The sequence below is a fragment of the Petaurus breviceps genome, unplaced genomic scaffold (genome assembly GCF_028583685.1).
Source record: "Petaurus breviceps papuanus isolate PSGF00001 unplaced genomic scaffold, PetGlider_PUasm1.0 520, whole genome shotgun sequence".
Taxonomy (NCBI): Eukaryota; Metazoa; Chordata; class Mammalia; order Diprotodontia; family Petauridae; genus Petaurus; species Petaurus breviceps.
In genome coordinates, this window is record NW_027186354.1 from 873664 (window position 1) to 881634 (window position 7971).

A 7971-nucleotide genomic window follows, 5' to 3' on the forward strand; every position below is an offset into this window, starting at 1 on the left:
CACACACACACACACACACACACACACACACACACACACACACACACGAAGATACAGACAGAGGCAAGCATGAAAACGTACCGAGACCCCTCTCACCCCCCAGAGACTTTGATGTCCGGATTTCAATCTTCCCGAAGGGGAAGAAGCCCTCCCTGTGCCCACTAACCCGCCCCCTGCCCCTCCCCCCGCCCAGGGTCGGGGTCACATCTACACTCTGCTCGCTTCACTTCTTGGGTCCCCTCAGCACAATATCCCCTCCCCATCCTCAGAGATTTTCCCAAATCCTAGGGCTCAGCAAACTGGAGGGGGGGTAGGGGTGGGGAGCAGCGGAGGGAGAAGAGAAGGCGCGGGGTTGGGAGAGAGGGAAAGCAGAGGGGAGGGGAGGTACCCGTGGGTATCCTACAAGTCTAGCGCCTGAATGGGGGTGGGGGGGGAGGAAAGGGAGTGAAGGGGGAAGGGAGGATAGGAGAACCGCTCTGAACGCTGGTCCCGTCCCATCCCCGTCCCCCCCATCCCAAACCCCCAGGCCAATTGTCCGGCGCTGCTCGGCCCGGCCACCACACCCTGGCTAGCTCGCTAGCTCGCTCTCTTTCCCCCTCCCTTTCCCTCCCGCTCCAGCTCCGGGGGCCATGGTATGGGGGGCACAGGAGGGGTTTCTCCTCTTGGGCCCCCCCCGCCCCACCCCGTCGACTCAGCCCCCGTCGGAGTTTTCGGGCAAAGTTTCCCTTGAACTTTCCTCGCCCCTCCCGCCCTCGCCAGGCTGAGGGGCTCAGAGCCCCCGCTCCGGGGGCCCGGAACCCCAAGCGTGCCCGACGGCCCCCAGCCCCCCGGGCCGCACCCAACCAGCTCTGCGAAGAAGGACTGCCAGCCGTCAGTCAGTCTGGTCGCCAGCCGCCCGGCCGCCTGCGAATCCCCCCCCCCCCCCCCCCGAGCCAGGGGCCCCGGGCCGGGCGGGGGCCACACGGTCCGACACTCACCGCGCTCGGAGCTCTGCGTCCCCGCCGCCGCTGCAGCCGCCGCCTCCCTTGGCTGCTCTCCGCCCCAGCGCCGGGCACTGGGGCTGCCCTCGCCGCCCGCTCCCGAGCGCGCTCCTCCCTGGATCCCGTTCCCCGGAGCCCGGCTCCTCGCGCGCCGCCACTGGGGCTGCTGCCGCTGCTGCCAGCACTGCCGCCGCCCTCCAGCCCGCTCTGCACCGGCTCCTCGGATTTTAAGCTTCTTTAAACTCCCCCCGCCCGGCCCCCCCCCCTCCCCTCGCCCATGTGACCAGGGAGCGCTCGCCGCCCGCCCGCCCGCTCCGCCAGGGCCCGCGCGCCAGCTATTAGCTCAGCCGGCCGCGCGCCGGGCCCCCCCTGCAAGTGTTTCCAGAAATGCGGCTCCGGGATCGCCGCTGCAGCCGGAGCTGCTGGGGCTCAGGCCCCGAGCACCCGCTCACCCACGCGCGGGCACACACGGTCACGCACACTCGCGCACTCCCAGGCTGGCTCGTGATTTCTCCGTCCCGTTTGCTTGCTATAACACACACACGCACACATACAATCCCTGGCCCCTTCTAGTGCTCTCGCGCTGTCTCTCATACACACACATACACACTCACACACGCTCCCTGGCTCTCTCCGACACACACTCACACATGCTCTCCCTGGCGCGCTCTCTCATACACTCACACAGGCTCCCTGGCTCCTCTCTCCTGTTCTGTCTCCCTGTCAGCACTCACGCTCCCTGTCTCCAGCACACACTCAATACATGTATTAAGTACCTACTATGTGCAAATAACGGCTTCCTACCTCGCTCTCTCTTCCTCACCCTCCTTAGCCCTCCCTCACTGTCCCATCCTTTCTCTCTCTCTCTCTCTCTCTCTCTCTCTCTCTCTCTCTCTCTCTCTCTCTCTCTCTCTCTCTCTCTCTCTTTCAAGCACCCCTCATCAAGAGTCTCTCACACTGACATACACTCAGAAGAGGAGTCACTAGGTAACAAGGCAGACACCCAGGACACAACGCACAAAAGATAGAAAAGTGGGTCATTTAAAAATATTTTTTCAATAAAAGCACATTTTTAATGTTATAAAATAACATTCTATGAAGAAAGTAATTTGTCAAGTTACATGTTACAGTGAAGAAGATGGGTGAGGAAAACTAATACAAAGGTCACCCAAATTCCAAACCTTGCATAAGGGCACACGAAAACCTTTGCTCATATTCACTGAGTCTGAAACGAGACTGCTTCCTGTGCACACACAGTTCCCTCCCTCCCTTACACACACAGAGTCTCACATTCACAAGTCCCTTTCTAACAGGAACTCCCATGCCACACACACAGATGCCAATGGAGGCAGATCTCTGTCTCTCCCCGGGCCTCAGTTGCCTCCTGTGTAGAAGGAGATACTTAAAGATGATCGAGGAGGCTCCTTGTGGCCCTTCCAGCCCTCCCATTCTGCTGCACTCCTGGGCGCCCCCTCCAAGCACTAGGCTGGCACGGCGTCGGCACACCTGGACCACGTGCTTGCACCGTTGGTCACGCTTCTCTCCCTTCTCCTGGGTTCGCGGGTCCCGCCCTGCTGGTCGTGGGTCTGGAGCCTCAGGACAGAATCTGAAAAAGGGTAATGAGGTTTTCGCAGCGTTTGCTACGGCTCACGGGACTGTCTGGGGAGAAGGGATCAGAGCAGGGACTGACTAGGTCCACACGGACCTGGGTTGAGATGTGGAACTGAGACTGCTAGGGTAGGGTGTTCGGGCCCAGTCGAGAGGCCTCTCGGGTCAGGACTGAGCTTCCAGATAGCTTCTTTTCTTATTCAAACGCGCCTGCCAAGCGCTAGACTCAAAGCTGGAGACCAAACATTTGCATATCAATGCCAGGAGAAGGGGAAGCACCTTTGGGGACTAGATTGGGGCTGGAGTAGGGCTGAGGACGCCTAAAGCAAGCCCAAACTCCCACCTTATGGTCTCTTCTGGTCTCCATCTCTTCTGGTCTCCATCTCCTTATTCCCTTTCTCCTTCTTCCTCCACCATACACCCCAGCCCCACCTCCACCTCCATGGCAAAAGGAAACTTCAAAGGAAAAGACTGCACCCACTGCTTCTTATTACCCTCATCACTCCATGCTCTCACGTCTCTATCCCCTCCCTCATCCCCCCATAGCTCCCATTTTCCCACATCCACATTCTATGATTCCGCTCCACAGCTCCCTCCCCCACTTCCTTGTCTCCATCTTTTACATACCTCATGTGTCCCCAACAGTGCCAGAACTCTGGCAAAGTAGACAACCTCCTAGAGTGCAATGAGGGACACGTTTAGCACAAATTTTTTAAGTACAAATTTTAACGCCAGAAAATTCTTCCTGATAAGTCAAGTTACATGCATTCCAAAGAAGGTTCATCCCCATCTGCAGGCAATAACACAGGGGGAAGAGTTTAAAACATTTACCTTGCTTCAGTATTTTCAGGACCTGTAATTTCCTCTGCTGTGACTATTCCTTCCACCTATGCAGAAGGCAACCCTTCCACAACTGATGAGCTATTCTCCCTAATTTGCTATGAATGAAAATTTCACCCCCTTTGGGTGGTAGTCTCCCCAGATTCAGTATACATATAATAGATACACATTACAGCATATACATAATAGATACACAGTCCATAAATGGACTTCAGGTCCATCAAGAGGGTTGAGAACCACTACATGATGAAGCATGGAATCTGGAATTTAGTGGAGAAGAATCTTGCTTGTCCTGGACCTGGTCCCTTTTGATCATTTTCTCCCATTTCTCTGTCTTTTCCTTTCCCCATACCTATTTCCTTTCATATCCCCATCTTTGCAAGTCTCCATCCATCAGATCTCCATTTCTCCATCTCCCCACACATTCCCATTTTCTAATCTTTCCATTCTCTTCCCTCAATTCCCTAGTCCATCTTTCCCAACACCCATGCCTGCATTATTCCATATCCACCTCTAATCTCTCCTTTTCCCTTCCTTCTCACAATTATATACTTACCTGCCAAGTAAGGATGAGAAAAAAGCAGCCTCAGAGGACTTTGGGGTTTCCCACCCTCATCCAATGAGTTGCTCCTCCTCCTTCCCCAGTGGTTTGGAAGGAGTTGGAGCAGGGATGGGGACTCCATGTCCTCACCCGTATTTCTGGGAACAAACTTCCAGGATATGAGGCTGTTTTTAACTTTCTCTGTGTTCCATGTGCCAGACGACTCCCATCCTGCTGAAAGCAGTGACCTTCAGCCAATGCTTTGACACAGCTCCTGACCTCAGTTTCTCCTGTATCCTAAGCAGTTATCCAGAGAGCAATAAGAGAATGCATAGTGCATGTGAAAAGGTTATAGTATATTTATCAACAAAGAATTACACCACAGAAATAGCCTAATAGCCTTTTGCATATTAGCAAAGGAATGTATGACCAGGAAAAAAGGTAGGCTAGTCATGTACTTACTGGTGAGCAGTCTCTGAGTTCTGTCATTACCTTCACAATTTCAAGAGATCTAGAGAAAAACCCTCAGCACATTAGACAGAGCACCTGGCAGAGCATTTCCTTGAGGACTTGGGCAAGAGTTGTTGGATCTCTCTCATTGCAGGAGCTATAAATTTAGTGGTTTCTCCACAAAACTTTCTTCCCAAACCTCTACTGTACTAGGAACCTGGATTTTGAGCAGGGTGAGGTGGTGGAGGGAGAGAGAGGGAGAGGAAGAAGGAGAGGGACAAGGAGGAGGAAAGGGAGAGGGAGAGATAGAGACAGAGAGACAGAGAGAGAGATATGGAAGGAAGGAGGGAAAGAGGCAGGGAGAGAGGAAAGAAAGAGGAAAGAAGGAAGGAAGGAAGGAAGGAAGGAAGGAAGGAAGGAAGGAGGGAAGGAAGGACCTATTGTGTATCGATTTTCTCTTGACATGTCCCCAAGTACAATCCAGAAGGATGGTAAGGGCATAAAGCCCAGAGGTCAGCAGTAATTTAACAGATGATACTCAGAAATCAGGTGCTAGACATTTAGCTAACTTGTATCATCTCCCCTGCAAAAGTTTCCAGCACCACTCACCTCCAGACCAGCTAGGTCTCCAGATCTCTGCTGGCAAAATGTTGGAAAAGCTGTGGGTCAGACAAGAATGTGGGCAGAAAAGAAATAGAAAAACAAGCATAAAAGGCCATAGTAGTTTGGATGAGCCCTTCTCCTGAGACCCTCCTCCCCACTGATCTCAGAGGTGGGAAAGTGGGAAAAAAATAATTGTCCCCCTTCTGCAGATGAGGAAATTGGATGTCCAGAAAGTCTGTCCAAATGTCTCTTAGGTTCATCCATTCCATTTTGACTGTCCATATCCTCAATCAAGCACAACAAACACTTAATAATCATTTATTTAGTTAAACTAACCTAACCACTAATTTGCTGGAAAAGACTATAATGCCAAAGAAAGAGAATTGCACTGGGGACCAAGAGATCTAGGGTTCTAGTCCTATTTGTTCCAGTAGCTAGCTTTGTAACTTTGGGCAAGTCCATCTCTCTGCAAATTGAAGAGGATAGACTGATTTCCAAGGTTCCCACAAACTCAGAAATTCTATGCTCAAAAATTCCCAGTCATTCTTTAGCTTTATATTTGGTTATGTTTAAACTCCTCGGTTCAGCATTACAACCTTTCTGTGAATGTTGCCAAGTATATCTAACCACTGCCATCCAACACAAATCCTTCACTGGACCAGGCTCTGAAATATATCCTGAAGTCTCCAAACTTATTCCTTTCCACAGGTCCTTCTTTTTGGCCTCATCAAATCCTAGTATCTTTCAAGGCCCAGCTTGTTCTTCCTCCTCCAGGAAGCTTTCCCATATTACCTCATATCTATGAACTGACTGTTAAGCTTAGAGTTAGTAGCAGCAGCTAGGTGACAAATCTCACCCTAGACACTTGGTAGCTGTGTGATGCAGGACAAGTGACTTGCTTCTATTTGCCTCAGTTTCCTCATATGTAAAATAGAGATAATAATAGCACCTGTCTCCCAGGGTTGCTGTGAGGATCAAATGATGTAATACTCATACTGGCTGGAATCTTAACTATTATTATCATCATTATCATTATTAGTATTACCACATACAGCTTAACACATAATCTCCCTTTAATTGTCTCCTGTGTATAAATTGTGTCTCCTTAACTAGATCTTAAGCAGAGAGAAAAGAACCTAAGGGACTTTGGCAAAATGCTGTATGATTGCCTCACTGGCTTGGCCAAGGTGACTCAAGGTTTCATTGGCAGAGCTAGACTAGAACCTAGATGTCCTCACTCTAAGATAAGGGGTGAACAAGGTGGGGGTAAGAGAGGAAAGAGGGATGGGGGTGAGCAAGGAGGAGAAAAGAGGAACTATGGGGGATGCTGCTCACAGACATTCCAGAGAAGGGTTTCTCAGCACAGGAAATGTGGGAGGAAGGGGGGTGGGTGGACATGAAAGGGTCTGAGGGGCAGGAATTTGCACCAGAGTTGGCCCCACACACAGCTTCTGAGAGATTCCAAGGGAGGGGGGAGTGTGTATGTGTCTGAGTGTGTTTCTGTGGTTGTGTGCATGTGTGTCTCAGTGTATCAAGTCTGTCAAAAAGCACTAACTTGAAGGGGTCTTGGGTATGTTTCTCAGGCTGCAGACCAAGGCAGATACCCCCAAACTTTCCATGTACGTGTGTATTAGCTTTGTGTCATGGGTGTTCATTTATGTGAGTTAGCTTTAGGGTGTCCTTAGGGATAAATGGGCCATGGTTGTGATTTTAGGAGCGTACTCATTTGTAAGACATTCCAGGAAGCATAAGTCAGTATATATCTATGGGCCAGAAGGAGCATCCATGAATGAAGTGAGAAAGAAGTGCACAGAGTAGAAAACTATGTGTACAATCAACAAAACAAGATTTATTAAACCCCTTCTGTGTGCAGAACACTTAAGGAACTGGAAGAGGTAAGTTTACAGAAAACACTGGTCCCTGCCTTCATGGAGTTTATAGCCTAGTCAGGGGCTGAAGACAGAAAAACCAGATGGATGGATAGAATTCTTTCTGTGAACAGTGAATGTCTTCACTCTTTTTCCTTTCTTTCCTGAAGAGCTCAAACTACCTTTTAGGTGCAGTCCACTCTCTAGCACCCATCGGTGGAGTATCTGTTTTGTGGGTTATGCCTTATGAAGTCATCAGATTTGGACCTCTCAGTCTGGGGACCTAGAAGTCTCTTCACTTTCACAAGGTGGTGGTGGGGGGGGGGGTAGAGGGAAGAAAAGGGCTCCATTTCCTTCTCCCAATTTCCTACCGAAAAATCAATCACACCATTTCTTTTTCCAGTACTAAGAGGAAAGACACTGGCGGCGGCTGCCTGGAAAGACTCTGGTCATCTTATGTCCCGTTGTCCTTCCCAACACCCACCCCCTGCCCGTCCTCTTTATCTAGAGTGATAGAGGGGGGACAGTGCTGAGCCCCGGTCTGCATGTGGCAGAAGAGGGGGGTTGCCATAGAGACCGAACCAGGAGAGTGTACAGTGTTGTCAGTGTGTCCATGTGAGTCTAAGAGGGAAAGGGCTGCTGCCTGTGAACGTGTGTCTGTGACCGTGTCTTTCTGCCCGCGTCCTTCTGTGTCTGTGATGGGACCGACTGATAGAAGATGTTGGAGGTGGGGGTAAGGGTCAGTATCTGTCCGAGTGTATCACTGGGAGTGTCTGTGTCCCTGGGCGGGGGTGGAAGGCGGAGGAATCGCCTCTGTGTCAGTCCCTCTCGTGTCCTTCACGGCCCCGAGTTTACTCTACCTGCATGGAGGCCACTTAACCTGGGGGGAGCCTCGCGTCCCTCTGCCCATCGGTCCCTTCCCTTTCCCCAACTCCTCTCCCTATAGCCCTTACTCTTCTGTCAACCCCTGTACCCACACCCCAGCTTTTCTGGCTCCCAGCACCCCGCCCCCCCCATATGCGCGCGCGCGCGCGCACACACACACACACACACACACACACACACACACACACACACACAC

General features: G+C 51.4%; 1 protein-coding gene across 1 annotated transcript in view; it reads right to left on the reverse strand.

Annotated features, from left to right (window-relative positions):
* The window catches only part of CNTFR (ciliary neurotrophic factor receptor), a 101474-nt gene extending 100364 nt beyond the window's left edge, over nucleotides 1-1110 (reverse strand). Inside the window, exon 1 of the mRNA XM_069101919.1 lies at nucleotides 978-1110. The gene's annotated coding sequence lies outside the window, so the exon portion shown is untranslated. The remainder of the gene's footprint in view (nucleotides 1-977) is intronic.
* Nucleotides 1111-7971: the final 6861 nt, after the last annotated feature.